General features: G+C 44.1%; 1 long non-coding RNA gene across 1 annotated transcript; it reads right to left on the bottom strand.

Annotated features, from left to right (window-relative positions):
* Positions 1-1,006: 1,006 nt before the first annotated feature.
* On the bottom strand, positions 1,007-20,910 carry LOC125114049 (uncharacterized). Its single transcript, XR_007131678.1, has 3 exons — positions 20,622-20,910; positions 17,659-17,730; positions 1,007-1,030 (listed from the first exon to the last, which is right to left on the bottom strand). It is a non-coding gene; the product is annotated as an uncharacterized LOC125114049 (long non-coding RNA).
* Between the last annotated feature and the right edge of the window lie 240 nt (positions 20,911-21,150).

Here is a 21,150-nt window from a genome sequence, read left to right as displayed (position 1 = left end):
TTTTTGTTTTCTGTTTTTTTGCCTTTTCTAGGGCCACTCCTGCGGCATGTGGAGGTTCCCAGGCTAGGGGTCCAATCGGAGCTAGTAGCCACCGGCCTACGCCACAGCCACAGCAACGCCAGATCCGAGCCGCGTCTGCGACCTACACCACAGTTCATGGCAACACCGGACCCTTAACCCAATGAGCGAGGCCAGGGATCGAACCCGAAACCTCACGATTCCTAGTTGGATTTGTTAACCACTGAGTCATGACAGGAACTCCACCTTAATGTGTTCTTGACAATACTATTTACATAATTCATCTGCTTAAATATTTAAATGTTCATTTAGGTTCAATTACCAAAATTATGAGTTAGTGGCATTCATATTAATCGACATGCTGTATATTTTCTTGTCCTATAGGTGACAAGTTGAGAGGTTAACTTTAATTCCTCTTGTCTTACTATACTAACTTTTTCAAACCTTTCTATAAAAGCCAGATATTTAGGATTTGCAGGCCACATACAGTTTGTTGCATATTTCTCTTTCTTTCTCTCTCGCTTTTTTTCATTCACAGCCCGTTAAAAATCATCCTCAACTTGTGGACTCTATAAATAAAAGTGGACCAAGGGCCAGATTTGACCCATGGATCATAAACTCAATTTTAATGGATGATAGAGGAACACTTCTAAGGTTCATGTGCCTGAGTATAATGGCTCAGGCCTCATTACCACTCTTCCTCTACAACCAAAGAGTGTTTTTCTATTTATATCTTGTCTCCATAATTTAAAAAATTTAAATGCCCGGCAGATATTTACTAGAGATGGGCTGGGGCCCTACGCAGACTTACAGAATTGTACAATTTTCTGGCTGGGAGAAATTGTTGAGATGATCTATCTAGAACCCATTAATTACTTTATAGATACTCTACTGTATAGATAAGAACTCATAAGTACATATGATTAACTAATTAACTTACAAATACCAGAGGGACAGCAAGCCTTCAAAGGAATCCTTATGTAACTCAGTCAAAGCATTATCCCTGAGAATTCTGAAAAAATGAAAAGGTTATTTCTGGATCAAAATGCAAAATAACTACAACTATTTACTACATAGGACCGACTCCCAGATGTGGGGAAAACATGGGCAATGGTGACACCTAAACACTGTAATACTTTTTTTTTTTTTTTAATATCTTTTTAGGGCCATACTAGCAGCACATGGAGGTTCCCAGGCTAGCAGTCGAATCAGAACTGTAGCTACACGAGAGCTACAGCAATGCTGGATCTGAGCCGCGTCTGTGACCTACGCCACAGGTCATGGCAACACCAGATCCTTAACCCACTGAGCAAGGCCAGGGATTGAACCTGCAACCCCATGGTTCCTAGTCGGATTGGTAACCACTGAGCCACGATGGGACTCCCCTAATTCTTTTCTCTTTATTTATTATTATTTTTTTAAAAATGGTTATGGCCACACACAGGCTAGGGATTGAATCTGAGTGGCAGCTGCCACCTACGCCGTGGCTGCGCCAAATATTGGATCCTTTAACCCACTGTGCCTGGCCGGGGATCAAACCCTCACCTCTCAGACACCTGAGCCACTGCAGTAGGACTCTTAACCTACTGTGCCACAGCAGGAACTCCCACCCCCATTGTTTTAAAATGATTTTTATTTTTTCCATTATAATGGATTTCCAGTGGTCTGTCAATTTCTACTCTACAGCAAAGTGAACCAGTCAGACACACATGTATTCTTTTTCTCACAACATCCTCCACCATGTTCCCTCACAACCCAAGTCTTATTTAACTTAGGGATGGTGATCTCTGCTCTGTTTTAATATAATTTATTTTCAAAAAAATTTTTGACTGTGCCCATAGCATGTGGAAGTTCTCAGGCCAGGGATCAAACCTGCACCACAGCTGTAATCAGAACCACTGCAGTGATAACATCAGATCCATAACTGCTAGGCCACCAGGGAACTCCCTACTCTTATTTTCATTTCAGCCTTTCTTCTCATGCCCTCCTTTGTGTCCTTCTCTCCCTCCCCTGCTCTCTCTCTCCCCCTCTCCCCTCCCCCCCATCATCTCTCTCTCTCTCTCTCTCTCTCTCTCTCTCTCTCTCTCTCTCTCTCGCACACACACCCCAACCCATCCAATCTTCCCACCAAATCACATAGTTAACGTCTATTCTTTAGACCACAAAGTCTCTGTTAGAGTTCAGCTCTGGTTGGCATCAACCTTGCAGAGCTGGTTGTGCTCCTTGCTGGGGCTTGCCGCCTCCGCCTCCGCCTCCTGGTTCAGCTGGCAGGGGCATCGGGTGACCCCGAAGGCTGCTCAGGGGCTGAGTGTAGGACTTGGAGTTCTGGGGCGAGTGTGGGATAAGGAAGAGCACCTGCCGGGACCCCTTGCTCCCGAGGCAGAGCTGAGAGTCCTGGGGAAACGTCTCCGCCATGCTGCAGAGCTAGCAGGAGCCTCAGAAAGACAGCAACTTTTGCCTGACCGGCAGGAACTGCAGAACCCAAAGGATTGACAGTGGGAAACCCAGCGGAGACGGGATTAAGATGGCGGAATAGAAGGACTGGAGCTCAACTTCTCTCCTAAAAACAACAAAATTACAACCAAACGCTGAGCAATCTTCAACCAAATGGACTGGAAACGTTCAAAAAGATATCCTACTCCAGAAGACAAAGAGGAGGCCACATCAGGAGGTAGGAGGGGCGATTATGCCATAGAAGCAACCCCATACCTCCCGGGTGGGACGCCCCACAGACTGGAAAGGAACTGGTTCACAGAGACTCACCCACAGGAGTGAGAGTTCTGAGCCCCACGTCAAGTCCCCATGCCTGGGGATCTGGCATTGGAGAAAGAGCTCCCCAAGCATCTGGCATTGAAGGCCAGTGGGGCTTGTGTGCAAGAGCTCCACGGGACTGGGGGAAACGGAGACCCCATTCTTAAAAGGTGCACACAGACTTCTGCCTGCGCTGGGTCCCAGGGAAAAGCAAAAGCTCCAGAGGACTCTGGATCAGACCTGACTGCAGTTCTTGGAGGATCTCCTGGGAAAACAGGGGGTGAATGTGGCTTGTTGTGGGGGAAGGACATTGGAAGCAAAGCTCTTGGGAATATTCATCAGTGTGCCTTTCTCTGGAGGTGGCCATTTGGGAAAAATCTGGACCCGCCCATCAGCACTGAGAAGCCCCAAGCCAAACCACAATCCAGGTGGGATCACAGCCCCAGCCATCATTGGTAAACAGGCTGCCTAAAGACCCCCCAGGCACACAGCCTCTGCCTCTAATCTCACCCAGAGACAAAGCCCCACCCACCAGAGGGATAGAAATCAGCTCCACCTACCAGTGGGCAGGCACCACTCCTTCCCATCAGGAAGCCTACTGCAAGCCCCCAGACCAACTTCAGCCACAAGGGGGGCAGACACCAGAAGTGAGAGAGGCTACAACTCTACCATCTATAAAAAGGTCACCACACCAAAAACCTATAAAAAGGAAAAGACAGCCAACTATACCCAGAGAAGGGAGAAAGAAAAAAAAACAAAACAAAACAGAAAAACAGCCAAGTGATCAGGAGATTCTCAGCCTCCAGGAAAAAGACTTTAGACTGCTGATGCTGAAGATGATGCAAGACATTGGAAATAAACTGGAGGCGAAGATGGACAATGTACAGGAAACACTGAGCAAAGAATTACAAGATATAAAACTTAAGCAAGAAGAGATGCAAAATACAATTAACTGAAATAAAAAATTCATGTAGAAGCAGCCAACAGCAGAATACAGGAGGCGGAAGAATGAATAAGCCAGGTGGAGGACAGACTAGTGGAAATCGCTGATGCAGAACAGAAAAAAGACGGGAAACAAATAAAGAGAGTCTCAGAGAACTCTGGGACAATGTTAAATGCACCAACATCCGTATCATAGGGGTGCCAGAAGGAAAAGAGAGAGAGAAAGGGACAGAAAAAACATTCAAAGAGATAATAGCCGAAAACTTCCCTAACACGGGAAAGGAACCACTCACTCAAATCCAGGAAGCACCACGAGTACCATATAAAATAAACCCAAGGAGGAACACCCCGAGATGCATATTAATCAAACTGACCAAAATTAAAGACAAAGAGAAAAGACTGAAAGCAGCTAGGGAAAAGAAACAAATAACATACAAGGGAACCCCGATAAGGCTATCAGCAGATTTCTCAGCAGAAACTCTGCAGGCCAGAAGGGAGTGGCACGATACACTTAATGTGATGAAAGGAAAAAACCTCCAACTGAGACTACTTTACCCAGACAGGCTCTCATTCAGATTTGAAGGAGAAATCAAAAGCTTTTACAGATAAGCAAAAGCTAAGAGAATTCAGCAACACTAAACCAGCCTTACAACAAATACTAAAGGAACTTCTCTAGGCAGGAAAGAGAAGGCCGCAACCAGAAACAAAAATACCACAAATGACAAGGCTCACCAGTAAAGGTATAACATACAGTAAAGATACGAAATCATCCACACACAATTATGCCACCAAAGTCAGAAATGGTGAGAAGGGGAGGGTACGGAAGCAGGACACTGGAGATGCACTTGCAATTAAGAGACCAACAACTTAAAACAATTTCGCATATGTTTAGACTCTCCTATCAAAACTTCACAGCAGCTGCAAATCAAAAATCTACAATTGATACACAAACAATAAGAAAAATCAACCCAAATACAACACTAAAGATCGTCATCAAACCGCAAGAGGAGAGAACAAGAGAAGAAGGGAAGAAAAAAGAGCAACAAAAACAAATCCAAAGCAATTAACACAATGGCAATAAGAACACACATACCAATAATTACCTTAAATGTTAATAATGGACTAAACACCCCAACCAAAAGACACAGACTGGCTGAATGGATACAAAACAAGACCCACATATATGCTGTCTTCAAGAGACCCTCTTCACTCCCAGGGACACATACAAATCAAAAGCGAGAGGATGGAAGAAAATATCCCACGCAAATGGGAATCAAAAGAAGCTGGAGTAGCACTACTCATATCGGACAAAATAGATCTTAAAATGAAGAGACAAGGAAGGTCACTACCTAATCATCAAAGGATCAACCCAAGAAGAAGACATATAACAATTCTAAATATCTACGCACCCGACATAGGATCACCACAATATGTAAGGCAACTGCTAACAACCTTAAAAGGACAAACCGACAATAACACAATCACAGTGGGGGACTTTAACACCCCACTTACAGCAATGGACACATCATCCAGACAGAAAATCAATAAGGAAACACAGGCCCCGAATGAAGCCTTAGACCAGATGGACTTAATAGGACATGCCACCCAAAAGCAACAGAATACACATTCTTCTCAAGTGCACATGGAACATTCTCTAAGACTGATCACATCCTGGGCTACAAATCAAGCCTCGGTAACTTTAAGAAAATTGAAATCACGTCAAGCGTCTTTTCCCACCACAACGCTCTGTGGGTGGAAATCAACAACAAGAAAAAAACTGCAAAAACCACAAACACGTGGAGACTAAACAACACGCCACTAAACTACCAATGGATCACTGAAGAAATCGAAGAGGAAATTTAAAAATACCTAGAAGCAAATGACAACAAAGATACGACACTCCAAAACCTATGGGGTGCAGCAAAAGCCGTTCTGAGAGGAAAGTTTATAGCAATACAAGCCTACCTCGGGAACCAAGAAAAAGCTCAAATAAACAAGCTAACTTTATATCTAAAGCAGCTCGAGAGAGAACAGACAAGACCTAAAGTTAGTACGAGGACAGAAATCTAAAGACCAGAGCAGAAATCAATGAAATAGAAACGAAGAAAACCACAGAAAAGATCAATCAAACGAAAAGCTGGTTCTTTGACAAGATCAACAAAATCGATAAACCCTTAGCCAGACTTATCAAGAAAAAAAGAGAGAGGACTCAAAGCAATAAAATTAGAAATGAAAAAGGAGAAGTAACAACGCACATCACAGAAATACAAAGGATCATAGGAGACTACTATACAGAACTATATGCCGATAAAACAGAAAACCTAGAAGAAATGGACACATTCTTAGAAAAGCACAATCTCCCAAGACTAAACCAGATGAAACAGAAAAGATGAACGGACCCATCACAAGTACTGAAATGGAAACTGTGATTAAAAACACTTCTCCAACAAACAAAAGTCCAGAACCAGGCGGCTTCACAGGCAAATTCTATCAAGCACTTAGAGAAGAGCTAACACCTATCCTTCCGAAACTATTCTAAAAGATGGAAGAGGAAGGGACACTCCCAAACTCATTCTATGAGGCCACCATCACCCTGATACCAAAACCAGACAAAGATACCACAAAAAAAAAAAAAAGAAAACTACAGGACAATTTCATTGAGGAACACAGATGCAAAAATCCTCAAGATACCAGCAAACCGAATCCAGCAATACATTCAAAAGGATTGTACCTCATGATCAAGTGGGATTTATCCCAGGGATGCAAGGGTTCTTCAATATCCACAAATCAGAGGAGAGGACAAGATGGCGGAGGAGTAGGGGGACACGCTCGCCCTCTCCCACAAACACAACAAAAAAAGCACATCTACAGAATAAGTGACTCGCACAGAACAGCAACCAATCGCTGGCAGAGGAACCTAAACTCCAATAACGGCAAGAAGTTTGCGACATTACTGGGCAGAACGGGAGAAAAGAGGAGAGTGAGAGAAGGTGAATCTGAGCGGGACGGGCGCTCCCGAAAGGGAATTGCGGAGGAGAAAGGGATCCCGCACCCTGGAAAGTCACCTACACGGGGGAAAGATCAAATGAACCGGAGGAATCTCCAGATGCAGAGAAGAGTGTAGCAGTAAGTTGGAGTACGGAAAAGCCGATCAAGAACCGAACGGACCGTCTGAACTACGGGCACAGTCACCAAAAATTGAGACGCCTGGGTGGGGGCTGGGCACCGAGTCCTCAGCTCCAGAGGTTAGTCCCCGGGAAAGGGCCGGGGGACGCCTGGGTGGGGGCTGGGCACCAAGACCTCGGCTCCAGAGGATAGTCCCCGAGAACGGGCTGGGGGGCGGGGCGGAGCGGAAACTGCTTGGGAGGTCTAGAAACCATTTGACGGGGCAGAGACTGCCTGGGAGACTAGAAAACAAAGCTGTCGCAGAGGAAGGGAGCAATACTCTAGGGGCGGGGAAGTGGAAAGCCGCATCAGAGGGAATCTGGGAGAAGAGCCTGGTCTGTGCCCGTGCTGGGGAGGGGAGAGAAGAAGGGGTGGGTCCCCATAGAATACCCCCCACGCCACAGCAAGCTTACAGGCCCGCTAGCTAGCCGAAAGCTGTGCTTCCCAGTGCATCCCCTCCCCCCACCCCCATCACCTCCTATGCTCTGGCCGAACCTGGGGCTGCCTGCCATCCAGGAGGGCTGGCCTCAACAATTGCCTGAAGCCTACCACCACAGGGGCTGTCCCTGCACAGGCCTGTTTGCCCTTTGGAGGGGCTACACTTCCGCAGAGCAGCACCAAACACCACCAGCCCCCGAGAAAAGGCCTGCAGCCCAGAAAAGCTAGAACAAGCCTAGCCAGGCCGTGAATAGATCTGCCTAATTCTCGGACAGTTTTTCTGAGTCAGGCTGCCCTGGGGAGGAGCCTCTTGGGTTTCCAACGGCCCTGCTACCCACCCAAGCCCCCAGGGGGTGCCCCACTCCCACGGAATAGCTGCTCAGCACCACGAGCCCCCTGGAGGACCCCCTGCAGCCCAGAAAAGCTGCAACAAGCTTGGCCAGACTGTGAAAAGATCCACCTACATTCGCAGGCCGTCCCTCTGAGTTGGGCTGCCCTAGGGAAGAGCCTCTTAGGTTCTCAGTGACCCAGATAGCTGCTCCAGCCCCCAGGGGATGCTGCACACTCCTGAGGAACAGCTGCCCAACACCGCCAACCCCCTGCAAGAACCCCACAGCCTAAAAACACCAGAGCAAGATCTGCATGACCAAGTGAAATCTGCTACCATCGTGGTGTGGACCTCCCAGTCCTGTCTGCCCTCAGGAAGTCCTCCTTTGCTTCAAAGAAACACCGTTAGCCCCATCAACACTCCAGAAAAGCCACACTGCCTCAAAAAAAGATTGACCAACAACGCCAGCCCTCAGGAAATATTCCACGGCAGTGACAAGGCAAACACTGCCCGATAACGGAGAGTACAACTCCCTCAGGAGAAAGAAAACAACAAGCAAGATGAAGAAGCTGAGAAACCACCCCCAGTCAAACCAACAGGAGAACTCACCTAAAACAGTCAACAATGAAACAGATCTCTGCAGTCTGACAGACCTGGAGTTCAAAAGAGAAATAGTGAAAATACTGAAGGAATTAAGAGGAGATATGAACAGTAATGCAGATACCCTCAGAAAGGAACTAGAAAATATAAGGAGGAGCCAAGAAAAACTAGAACATTCATTGGCAGAGATGCAAACTGAACTAAGGGCAGTAAAAACCAGAATGAATAATGCAGAAGAATGAATCAGTGATATGGAAGATAGAATAATGGAAATCACTCAATCCGGTCAACAGACAGAAAACCGAATCAAAAAACTGGAAAGCAATATAAGAGACCTATGGGATAATATACTGCGGGCCAATCTACGCATAATAGGAATTCCAGAAGGAGTAGAAAAAGATAAGGGGATGGAAAATATATTTGAAGAAATTATCGCTGGAAACTTCCCAAATCTAAAGGATACTGAGTTCAAGATACAAGAAGCACAGAGGGCCCCAAACAAACTGAACCCAAATAGACCCACACCAAGACACATCATAATAAAAATGGCAAAAGTTAGTGATAAAGAGAGGATCCTAAAGGCAGCAAGAGAAAAACAGAATGTTACCTACAAGGGAACCCCCGTAAGAATATCAGCTCTTTTCTCTACAGAAACACTACAGGCCAGGAGGGAATGGCAAGAGATATTTAAAGTGCTAAAAGGAAAAAATATGCAACCTAGAATACTCTATCCAGCAAGAATATCATTTAAAATAGAAGGGGAAATAAAATTTTTTTCCAACAAACAAAAACTTAAAGAATACAGCAACACAAAACCCAGGTTAAAGGAAATATTGAAAGGGCTTCTCTAAACCAAAAAGAAAGGAAGGAAAGGGAAGAAAAAAGAAAAGAAAAAAAAAAAGAAGAGGAAGAACTAGGACTGAGGAAACCGCAATCAGAGAGCAGTCACTCAAATAAGCCAGCATACAGATTTAATCATGACCATGCTTCAAACAAAATAAAATTAAAAAGAAAAAAATAAAAAAGAGTCATCAAAACCATAAAATGTGGGCAAGGGATGTTAGGAAGTAAATAACCCTTTTTGTTTGTTTGTATGTTTCTCCTCTTAATTTTAATATAGTAATGAAGTGTTTGAACTTACAGGACCATCAGGCTAAAACACACAATTATGGGAAGGGGTTAGCATACTTAAAAAACAGGGCAACCACAAGCCAAAACCAAATATTGCATTTGCAAAAAATGAAAAAAAAAATACACTCAAGCAGATAACAGGAGACCATCCAACCAAAAAAAAAAAAAAGAAAGAAAGAAAGGAAGAATGGAGAACCATAGAATCAACTGGAACATGAGGTTCAAATGGCAATAAATAATCATCTATCAATTATCACCTTAAATGTCAATGGACTGAATGCCCCAATCAAAAGACACAGAGTGGCTGAGTGGAGAAAAAGGCAAAAACCTTCAATATGCTGCCTACAAGAAACTCACCTTAGGACAAAAGATACATACAGATTGAAAGTGAAAGGGTGGGGAAAAATATTTCACGCCAATAGACACAACAGAAAAGAAGGAGTCGCAACGCTCATATCAGACAAAATAGACTTTAAAACAAAAGACATAAAGCAAGACAAAGAAGGACACTACTTAATGATTAAGGGATCCATCCAAGGAGAGGATGTTACTATCGTCAACATATATGCCCCAAATACAGGAGCACCCAGATACATACAACAAATATTAACAGACATAAAGGGAGATATTGATGAGAATACAATCATAGTAGGAGACCTTAATACCCCCCTCACATCAATGGACAGATCCTCTAGACAGAAAACCAATAGACCAACAGAGATCCTAAAGGAAACAATAGAAAAGTTAGACTTCATTGATATCTTCAGGACACTACATCCAAAAAAAGCAGAATACACATTCTTCTCAAATGCTCATGGAACATTCTCAAGAATCGACCACATCTTGGGACACAAAGCTAATATCAACAAATTTAGGAGCATAGAAATTATCTCAAGTATCTTCTCTGACCACAATGCCATGAAATTATAAACCAACCATGGGAAAAGGAAAGAGAAAAAACCTACTGCATGGAGACTAAACAACATGCTACTCAAAAACCAATGGGTCAATGAGGAAATCAAGAAAGAAATTAAAAACTACCTTGAAACAAATGATAATGAAGACACAACCGCTCAAAATCTATGGGATGCTGCGAAAGCAGTGCTCAGAGGGAAATTTATAGCAATACAGGCCTTTCTCAAAAAAGAAGAAAGATCCCAATTGACAACTTAACCCTCCACCTAAACGAATTAGAAAAAGAAGAACAAAAAAGGCCTAAAGTCAGCAGAAGGAAGGAAATTATAAAGATCAAAGAAGAAATCAATAAAATAGAGACTCAAAAAACAATAGAGAAAATTAATAAAACCAAGAGCTGGTTCTTTGAAAAGGTAAACAAAATTGACAAACCCCTGGCCAGACTCACTAAAAAGAGGAGAGAAAGAACCCAAATAACCAAAAGTATAAATGAAAAAGGAGAAATCACAACGGATACAGCAGAAATACAAAAAACCATAAGAGAATACTATGAACAACTATATGGCAACAAGTGTGACAATCTGGAAGAAATGGACAATTTTCTAGAATCTTACAGCCTGCCAAAACTGAATCAAGTAGAAACAGACCAACTGAACAGACCGATCACTAGAAATGAAATTGAAGAGGTCATAAAATCACTCCCTACAAATAAAAGTCCAGGACCAGATGGCTTCACAGGTGAATTTTATCAAACATATAAAGAGGAATTGGTGCCCATCCTCCTTAAACTCTTTCAAAAGGTGGAAGAAGAAGGAATACTCCCAAGGACATTCTATGATGCCACCGTCACCCTCATTCCAAAACCAGACAGAGATACCACCAAAAAAGAAAACTATCGCCCAATATCATTGATGAATACAGATGCAAAAATTCTCAACAAAATCTTAGCCAAGCGAATCCAACAACATACCAAAAAAATTATACACCATGACCAGGTTGGGTTCATCCCAGGTTCACAAGGATGGTTCAACATACGCAAATCAATCAGCATCATACACCACATTAACAAAAAAAAAGTCAAAAATCATATGATCATCTCAATAGACGCAGAAAAAGCATTTGACAAAGTCCAACATCCATTCATGATCAAGACCCTCGCCAAAGTGGGTATAGAGGGAACATTTCTGAATATAATCAAAGCCATTTATGATAAACCCACAGCAAATATAATACTCAATGGGGAAAAACTGAAAGCCTTCTCACTCAAATCTGGAACAAGACAGGGATGCCCACTCTCACCACTGCTCTTCAACATAGTTTTGGAAGGCCTAGCCACAGCAATTAGACAAACCAAAGAAATAAAAGGCATCCATATAGGAAGAGAAGAGATAAAACTGTCACTGTATGCAGATGACATGATACTATACATAGAAAACCCTAAGGACTCAACCCCAAAACTCCTTGAACCGATTAATAAATTCAGCAAAGTAGCAGGATATAAGATTAACATTCAGAAGTCAGTTGCATTTCTGTATACCAGCAATGAAATATTAGAAAAGGAATACAAAAATACGATACCTTTTAAAATTGCACCTCACAAAATCAAATACCTCGGAATACACCTGACCAAGGAGGTAAAGGACCTATATGCCAAGAACTATAAAACTTTAATCAAAGACATCAAAGAAGATGTAAAGAAATGGAAAGATATTCCATGTTCCTGGATTGAGAAAATCAATATTGTAAAAATGGCCATACTACCCAAAGCAATCTACAGATTCAATGCAATCCCTATCAAATGACCCAGGACATTTTTCACAGAACTAGAACAAACAATCCAAACATTTATATGGAACCACAAAAGACCCAGAATCGCCAAAGCAATCCTGAGAAACAAAAACCAAGCAGGAGGCATCACTCTCCCAGACTTCAAGAAATACTACAAAGCCACAGTCATCAAAACAGTGTGGTACTGGTATCAAAACAGACAGACAGACCAATGGAACAGAATAGAGAATCCGGAAATAAACCCTGACACCTATGGTCAATTAATCTTTGACAAGGGAGGCAAGAACATCAAATGGGAAAAAGAAAGTCTATTCAGCAAGCATTGCTGGGAAACCTGGACAGCTGCATGCAAAGCAAGGAAACTAGAACACACCCTCACACCATGCACCAAAATAAACTCAAAATGGCTGAAAGACTTAAATAGACGACAGGACACCATCAAACTCCTAGAAGAGAACATAGGCAAAACACTCTCTGACAGCAACATCATGAATATTTTCTCAGGTCAGTCTCCCAAAGCAATAGAAATTAGAGCAAAAATAAACCCATGGGACCTCATCAAACTGAAAAGCTTTTGCACAGCAAAGGAAACCCAAAAGAAAACAAAAAGACAACTTACAGAATGGGAGAAAACAGCTTCAAATGATGCAACCGACAAGGGCTTAATCTCTAGAATATATAAACAACTTATACAACCCAGCAGCAAAAAAACCAATCAATCAATGGAAAAATGGGCAAAAGACCTGAATAGACATTTCTCCAAAGAAGATATACAGATGGCCAACAAACACAGGAAAAAATGCTCAACATCGCTGGTTATAAGAGAAATGCAAATCAAAACTACCATGAGATATCACCTCACACCAGTCAGAATGGCCATCATTAATAAGTCCACAAATAACAAGTGCTGGAGGGGCTGTGGAGAAAAGGGAACCCTCCTGCACTGTTGGTGGGAATGGAAACTGGTACAGCCACTATGGAGAACAGTTTGGAGATACCTTAGAAATCTATACATAGAACTTCCACATGACCCCGCAATCCCACTCTTGGGCATCTATCCGGACAAAACTCTACTTAAAAGAGACACGTGCACCCGCATGTTCACTGCAGCACTATTCACAATAGCCAGGACATGGAAACAACCCAAATGTCCATCGACAGAGGATTGGATTCGGAAGACGTGGTATATATACACAATGGAATATGACTCAGCCATAAAAAAGAATGACATAATGCCATTTGCCGCAACATGGATGGAGCTAGAGAATCTCATCCTGAGTGAAATGAGCCAGAAAGACAAAGACAAATACCATATGATATCACTCATAACTGGAATCTAATATCCAGCACAAATGAACATCTCCTCAGAAAAGAAAATCATGGACTTGGAGAAGAGACCTGTGGCTGCCTGATGGGAGGGGGAGGGAGTGGGAGGGATCAGGAGCTTGGGCTTATCAGACACAACTTAGAATAGATTTACAAGGAGATCCTGCTGAATAGCATTGAGAACTTTGTCTAGATACTCATGTTGCAACAGAAGAAAGGGTGGGGGAAAATGTAATTGTAATGTATACATGTAAGGATAACCTGACCCCCTTGCTGTACAGTGGGAAAATAAAAAAAAATTATAAAAAAAAATCCACAAATCAATCAGTGTGATACACCACATTAACAAACTGAAGAATAAAAACCGTATGACCCTCTCAATAGACGCAGAAAAAGCCTGTGACAAAACACAACACCCATTTCTGATAGAAAAAAACAAAACAAAACGAAACAACCTTCAGAAAGTGGGCATAGAGGGAACCTACCTCAACATAATAAAGGCCATATATGACAAACCCAGAGCTAACATCATCATTCTCAGTGGTGAAAAGCTGAAAGAATTCCCACTGAGATCAGGAACAAGACAAGGATGTCCGCTCTCGCCACTACTATTCAACATCGTTTTGGAAGTCCCAGCCACAGCAATCAGAGAAGTAAAAGAGATAAAAGGAATCCAAACTGGAAAGGAAGAAGTAAAACCATCACTATGCGCAGATGACACGATACTATACCTAGAGAATCCTAAAGACTACCAGAAAACTGTTAAAGAGCTCATCAATGAACTCGGCAAAGTCGCAGGATACAAAATTAATATACAGAGCTGCCCTTCTCTTCTCTTTTCCCAAACCATATTGGGAAGCCCCATACAGAACTACAGGAGGGTTAGGGCTGCATACGATGCCCTTTGACTTTTTTCCCACATTAAATTTTTTTAAAAAGCTAAAATGTGGGAGTTCCCATCATGTCTCAGCAGTTAGCAAACCCGACTAGCATCCATGACGACGCAGGTTCGATCCCTGGCCTTGCTCAGTGGATCAAGGATCTGGCATTGTCATGAGCTGTGGTGTATATTGCAGATGCGGCTCGGACCCTGTGTTGCTGTGGCTGTGGTGCAGGCTGGCAGGCCACGGCTCCGATTGGACCCCTAGCCTGGAAACCTCCCTGCTGCCACAGGTGTGGCCCTCAAAAGACAAAAACAAACAAAAACGGGAAAATGTGCCCTAAAATATACGTAGCTGTTCAGTTTAATAATTACAAAACAAATCCTCTCGTGTAACACCATTCACGTCAAGAAGGAAGACCACCAGCATCCCTTTGTTTTTCTATATATTTTAACTTTTTACACACTTGAAATTCTACACTTATGTATAAAATCTCAATCTTTTGAGACAAGAATCCCTTGAGAATTTCATAAGAGCAATGGTCCTTTTCCCTAGGAAACTGAACTTTCTTGAACACATGCAAAGGTATGCAAGCAATTTCCATTTGTGGGCTATCCTTCTATGGCAGAGGTCTGTGAATAGAGTAGACTGAATTCAGAGGGCCGCACTTGGATGGGAAATCAAATTACATCCCAATTTTCACAAATCTCTAACGAAAATGAGCATTTCCTTCCACTGTGAACGTAGGCAACAAACCACAGTGGACAGCAACACGGTGAATTTGGTCCCCAGGAGAAATCACAGATCATTTCATATCACACATTTGTTGCAGATCTTTTTTTTTACACACATCCTAATGAACATGTCAGCAGTTGCATGTACTGGTGCATGTAAGGAACCCAAAACACAGTGGCTATGAAGTAAACGGTGGCTGTAATACAGCCTAGTGGTTCAACACAGGAGCTCAGGGCTCCAAAGGCCTTGGTTCAAACGTTGGCTCCCCCACTTCATGAAGAGAGAGACCTGAGCCAACATGCTTCATTTCGCCAAGACTCGGCTTCTTCATGGGGATAATGATACCTTCCCCCATTAGGCTGTTGTGACGAGTGCATGAACTGGATCCACATAATGGGCTTAGGACCCTGTCTGGCACCGTCAACAGGCCCATTCATGCAACTCCCACTACTATTGTTACTTCCCAACAATGCAAACCTCCTCCTAAGTGAGGTCTGATTCCTGATTTTTCCTTTTCCCTGGTTCATGTCAGATAAACCAAATAAATCTTAAGAAGCGTAATACCTTTAAATCTTGATTGTACATGTGCTCCCCCCCACCCCCACAAGACTCTCATCCTCTCAATTCCTCTGTTAATACTTCTCTCGCACATATCTTGAACTATCATTTATTCTCATCGCTGCCCTGCAGTTATAGTAGTTATTAGCCCTACCACTGTATCTTGGGCTTTGAGTTAAGCGTAGCATATTTATTACTATATCATTAATTTTATTTGTTGCCCCCCCCCCACCTTTTTCTAGGACTGTACCCATGGCTAGGGGTCAAATCAGGGCTGTAGCTGCTGGCCTACACCACAGTCCACAACAACACAGGATCCAAGCAGCATCTGCGACCTACACCACAGCCCTCGGCAACGCCAGATCCTTAACCCACTGAGCAAGGACAGGGATCGAACCTGCGTTCTCATGGATGCTAGTCAAATTCGTTTCTACTGAGCTCGCCAGGAACTCATTAGTTGAATATATATCATTAATTTGAAAAATATTATGAAAACCATTTCAATATAATTGGTTTCCTTTGTCTTTCTAGATACTTGAACTTATTATACATTTATTGATTGATTTTTTTAATAGAAATTTATTGTCTCTCAGTTCTGTAAGTGAGAAGTCTGAGACCAAGATGTTGGCAGGGCCACGCCCTCTCTGAAGTTCCTAGAAGGATCTGTTCCAGGCCCCTCTCCTGATTGCTCATAGTTCTTTGACTTGTGGTAGCATAACTCCAGGGTTCATGTGGGTTTTGTTGTTGTTGTTGTTGTTGTCTTTTTAGGGCCGCACCCATGGCACATGCAGTTCCCAAGCTAGGGGTTGAATCAGAGCTGCAGCCGCCAGCCACAGCCGCCAGCCACAGCCACAGCAACGCCAGATCCACGCTGCGTCTGCGACCTACACCATAGTTCACGGCAACGCCGGATCCTTAACCCACTGAGTAAGGCCAGGGATCAAACCCGCATCCTCATGGATCCTAGGAGGGTTTGTTACTGCTGAGCCACAATGGGAATGCCTTACCTTATTATACAGTTAAAAACATTACCCCAAGGACAGAGCTTCTACAGATTGCCAATGAGATATACGTGGGGACTGGGGGTAGGTTAAGAAATCCTGCCCTGGGTAACCAGTGACCCCAAGTTAGGAACCTCTGTTTATAAGATACAAACCTCAAGCTAATTTAGAAATCCTCAAACCTCACTAGACTCCCAAACACATGCTTTTTAAATATTGTAAATTTCAATTTAGTTTTTAAAATTATGTAGCATATATATATATATATATATATATATATATATATATATATATACTCACCTGGCTCAAAATTCCAAAGGTATGGAGGACACAATCCAAGGTTTTGCTCTGACCCCTGACCCTCAATCTACCAGCACGCTCCACTCCCCAGAGGAAACTAACGTTATCTATCTCTTGTGCCAAATGACTTTCATTTTTCTTACAAGTTTGAGAAATAAAATCTCCAAGTCAGATACCATCATGGACAATAAAAACTACATATAATATTTAGCAAATCTGTCAATTAAAAAAAATTGGAGTTCCCATTGTGGCTCAGCAGGTTACGAACCCACCGTAGTGTCTGTGAGGATGCGGGTTCAGGCCCTGGCCCTGCTCAGTGGGTTGAGGATCCAGTGTAACTGTGAGGTGCAGTGTAAGTCGCAGATACAGCTCAGATCTCATGTTGCTGTGGCTGTGGCGTAGGCCTGCGGCTACAGCTCCAATTCAACCCCTAGCCTGGGAATTTCCATAAGCTGTGGGTATGGCCCTAAGGAAGAAAGAAAGAAAGAAGAAAGGAAGGAAGGAGGGAAGAAGGGAAGGAGGGAAGGAAGGAAGGAAGGAAGGAAGGAAGGAAGGAGAAGAGAAGAAAGAAGAAGAAAGAAAGAAAGAAGAAAGAAGAAAGAAAGAAAGAAGAGAAAGAAAGAAAGAAAGACACACACACACATAGAATTTCAGTCAATAGATTGCTTTGAAATATGGAGAGGGAAATACTTTTCTCACAGCTTCTGACCTCAAAATTATGGGCCAAGAAGGACCTTACAATGGAAGATGTTATATTCATATTTGGAGAGAATATACTCACAGTGTCTCAACCCACTGGAATGCCTTCCATGTATTTCCATCAATGTAAGAAATAGCGTTTCCTTGGAAATCTCTGTGAAGAAACACAGTTCATAACTTTAATAGGCAGCAAAAGAATAAAGAGGATAAGTAAGAGAATCATGGCCACCTTGTGGGGACTATTCAAATGCAGAAGAGACCAGCTTTCTAATTTCCGCAGCTTTTCAGCTTCCAAGTGGGCACCGTTAGTAAAGACGCAATGCGAGGCCACTGGCACCAACAAGGAGGCATTACCTCGGAACCTGACTTCCTATCTGTCCAATTCCTTGGATAGATAATGCCAATTACTCTGAATGTAAGTTTCCCCCCCCCAGTCACCTCAAATGACTCCTTCTGGGTGTTCCTGTCATAGCTCAGCAGAAACAAGTCCGACTAGTATCCACGAGGATGCAGGTTCGACCCCTGGCCTTGCTCAGTCGGTTAAGGATCTGGCCTGTGCCACGTAGGTCACTGACATGGCTTGGATCTGGCATTGCTTTGGCTGTGGCACAGAACGGTGACTGTAGCCCTGATTCGACCCCTAGCCTGGGAACTTCCATGTGCCACAGCTATGGCCCTAAGAAGCAAAATAAATAAATAAATAAATAAAAACTGAAATGACTCCTTGGACAAATCAATGAGAAAAAAATAGCAAAAATGTATCAGTATCAGCCAAACAAAGAAATCCTAAGTCAGGCAACACCCACGCTTTGGCTCAGTGGCCTCTGAATCTCTCCAGGTATTAGAAGGGTAAAGGCAGTCAGAAATTAGAGGGACCAGCACGGAAATCTCTCTCAGACATACTGCACAGGAAAAAGCACACTGAACAAGGAGGAAAGTCATGACCTCACTGGGGAAAAACAAAAAGGAAAGAGACCGGAAGGTAAGACATACATCCAAATAGTAACGGGAGTTTTCTTATGCGTGGGGTGGGATAAGTCCAAACAGATACCTGTAGGCCCATCTGCCTAGGGCACAGTTCCACTCAAACAGAAGCCTCCTGATTGCTTTATGCTCACCAGTACCCGAGGCCCAAAACTCCGCTCGCCTCCCTCCAACGGGTTCTCCTTCCAGACTGCTGTGTTTCCACCGGTTACACCATCCCTCGCATCAACATACAAGATTTTTCCCTTTCCTGGACTCCCCGCCCCAGCTCCAGTCAACTGCTAAATCTTGTCAGTTCTTCCTTCGTGGTGCTCTCAGCAGTTCCTTTCTACTTCCATCACAACCACTCCAACTTCTCACTTTACTCCTAGATTTCACTGCAGCATTCACTGTGGTCTCCCTGAGTTCACCTTTTCCCCTCTAGATCACTCTGCATATGGAAACGAAAATAACCCCCTTGTTTCCATCATCTGTGTCTCTTGCTTAGAAACTTTGCATGGCACCCGTATCTTAAGGGCGTTAACTTCCAAACCTCCGTGGCCGACAGTCAAGGGTTTTCCATAATCACATCTTTCGCTGTTGCCTGACCCAGCTCTTGGCAGCCAGACTGATCGATGAAATCCTGATCACCGCTACAGCCACACTGAGGCCCGAACTCCACCCCCTACTTTTTCTCTAACAACTCACAGCTAATCTTTAAGTCCCAGCTAAAGTTTCAGCTTATCCATGCAGCTTTCCCTGGCCGCCACACCCCAGTGAGGACCGGTGCTGGATGCGTTACGGTACCTTCCTATAGCTCTTCTAACACCTTGTTATATATCGCCGCCCCTTTTAAAGGCATATTCCTCTTCTTCCCACATATCACTGTCCTGTTCTGGAGACAACGCCACACTTCCGTGGCTCTCACAGTATTTAGCCCTGATTTGGCACAAAATGGGTACCACATAGAGAAAGCCAGGTGACAAAGACGCGTTCTAGATATAACAGAGGGACTGAATAATCATAACAATAGCTAACAAGTGGGAGTTCCCTTCGTGGCTCAGCGGTTAATGAACCCGACTGGTATCCATGAGGATGAGGGTTCGACCCCTGACCCGCTCAGTGGGTTAAGGATCCGGGGTTGCCGTGAGCTGCGGTGTACGTCTCAGACATGCGGCTCAGATCCCGCGTCGCTGTGGCTGTGCTGTAGGCTGACAGCTGGAGCTCTGCATCGAGCCCTAGCCAGGGAACTTTCACGTGCTGTGGGTGCTGGCCACAGGAAAAAAATAGCTAACAATCAAATACATGCTAGGCACTGACATGAAAGCTTCACCTGTCTTAACTCATCTAAATTGCCCAACACGTCTCGATTCTGTGAGATGGTGACTGTCATAATTCCCATTTTACAGATGCGGAAAGTAAGTCAAAAAGCTAATAAATGACTGCCCTGGGTTCAAACCCACAAAGTCTGGTTCCAGAATCCCCACTCTTAAGCCCTTTGTTGTGTTCTCACCAATGACATGGGGAAAGGGACACGTTACTGTGAAGAGGATGGAGCAAAGCCAGGAGAAGAGTAGATGTTAACGAACTAATGGGGTAAAAAATGGAGAATGAGAAAGAATAAGGGCAATCATATGGAACAGACTGGAGAAGAGGGAACAACAGTGAGAAGAACGAAGATAGGGAATCGCTGACAAACAAAAAGTGAAGACAGAAAGTCAGTCAACACGGGCTGGGGAGATGAGAAAGACCTGGAAGAGAGGCTGCCATGCCAGGCGGGATGCAGAGAACAAATGAGGAAAGGCAATTCTTGGAATTCCGTCGTGGCTCAGAGGAAACGAAGCTGACTAGCATCCATGAGGACGCAGGTTCCGTCCCTGGCCTCGCTCAGTGGGTTAAGGATCCGGTGTTGCCATGAGCTGTGGTGTAGGTCGCAGACGCGGCTCAGATCTGGCGTTGCTGTGGCTGTGGTGTAGGCCGGCAGCTCCAGCTCCGATTCCACCCCTAGCCTGGGAACCTCCATACGCCACCGGCGGCCCCAACCCCCCCCCCCCCAAAGAAAAAAAACCAAACCATTCTTACAAGACGGTGAAGGTGTGGTTGTAGCTCTTGGGCCCTAGAACAGGCACACTGCGGAGCCTCTGATTTGGGCTGAGTCCAGTGCACGACAGCGTCTCATTTCTGCAGGTACACAGCTCACATATGTCGACGTGCTCTGCGACGACACTCTGTTCTGACTGCTCCTTTTCTGGGGGGTATTGGGCGGAGTGCACCACCGAAGACTGCGCAGAAGGAAGGATTGTCTCAGTTGACCCTGGCTGAGAAGTTATGCTAACAGGTGGAGCTGTGACTTGAGTCAGGCCTGGGTAAGGAAGTGTCACCCGCAGGGTATTCTGGAGTGGGAGATGTCGTCTCTTGCAGGACCTGTAGAAGGTTCAGCCTCTGCAGTAGGGCGTAGAGTGGTGGTAGGCTCCTGACTTTGATCCTCACTTGGAGCTGGAACTGTCACCTCCTGATGCAATGGCTCTGGAGGCTGAGGTGGGGTCTCTTGCTCGGCTGGAGGAGGTTCAGCCTCCACACCGGATCCTGTGGTTTCAGTCAGTTCCACGTC

This window comes from Phacochoerus africanus, chromosome 14 (assembly GCF_016906955.1).
Source record: "Phacochoerus africanus isolate WHEZ1 chromosome 14, ROS_Pafr_v1, whole genome shotgun sequence".
Lineage (NCBI taxonomy): Eukaryota > Metazoa > Chordata > Mammalia > Artiodactyla > Suidae > Phacochoerus > Phacochoerus africanus.
The sequence above is the reverse complement of the archived record's forward strand: the minus strand, read 5'-3'. Positions and strand labels throughout refer to the sequence as shown.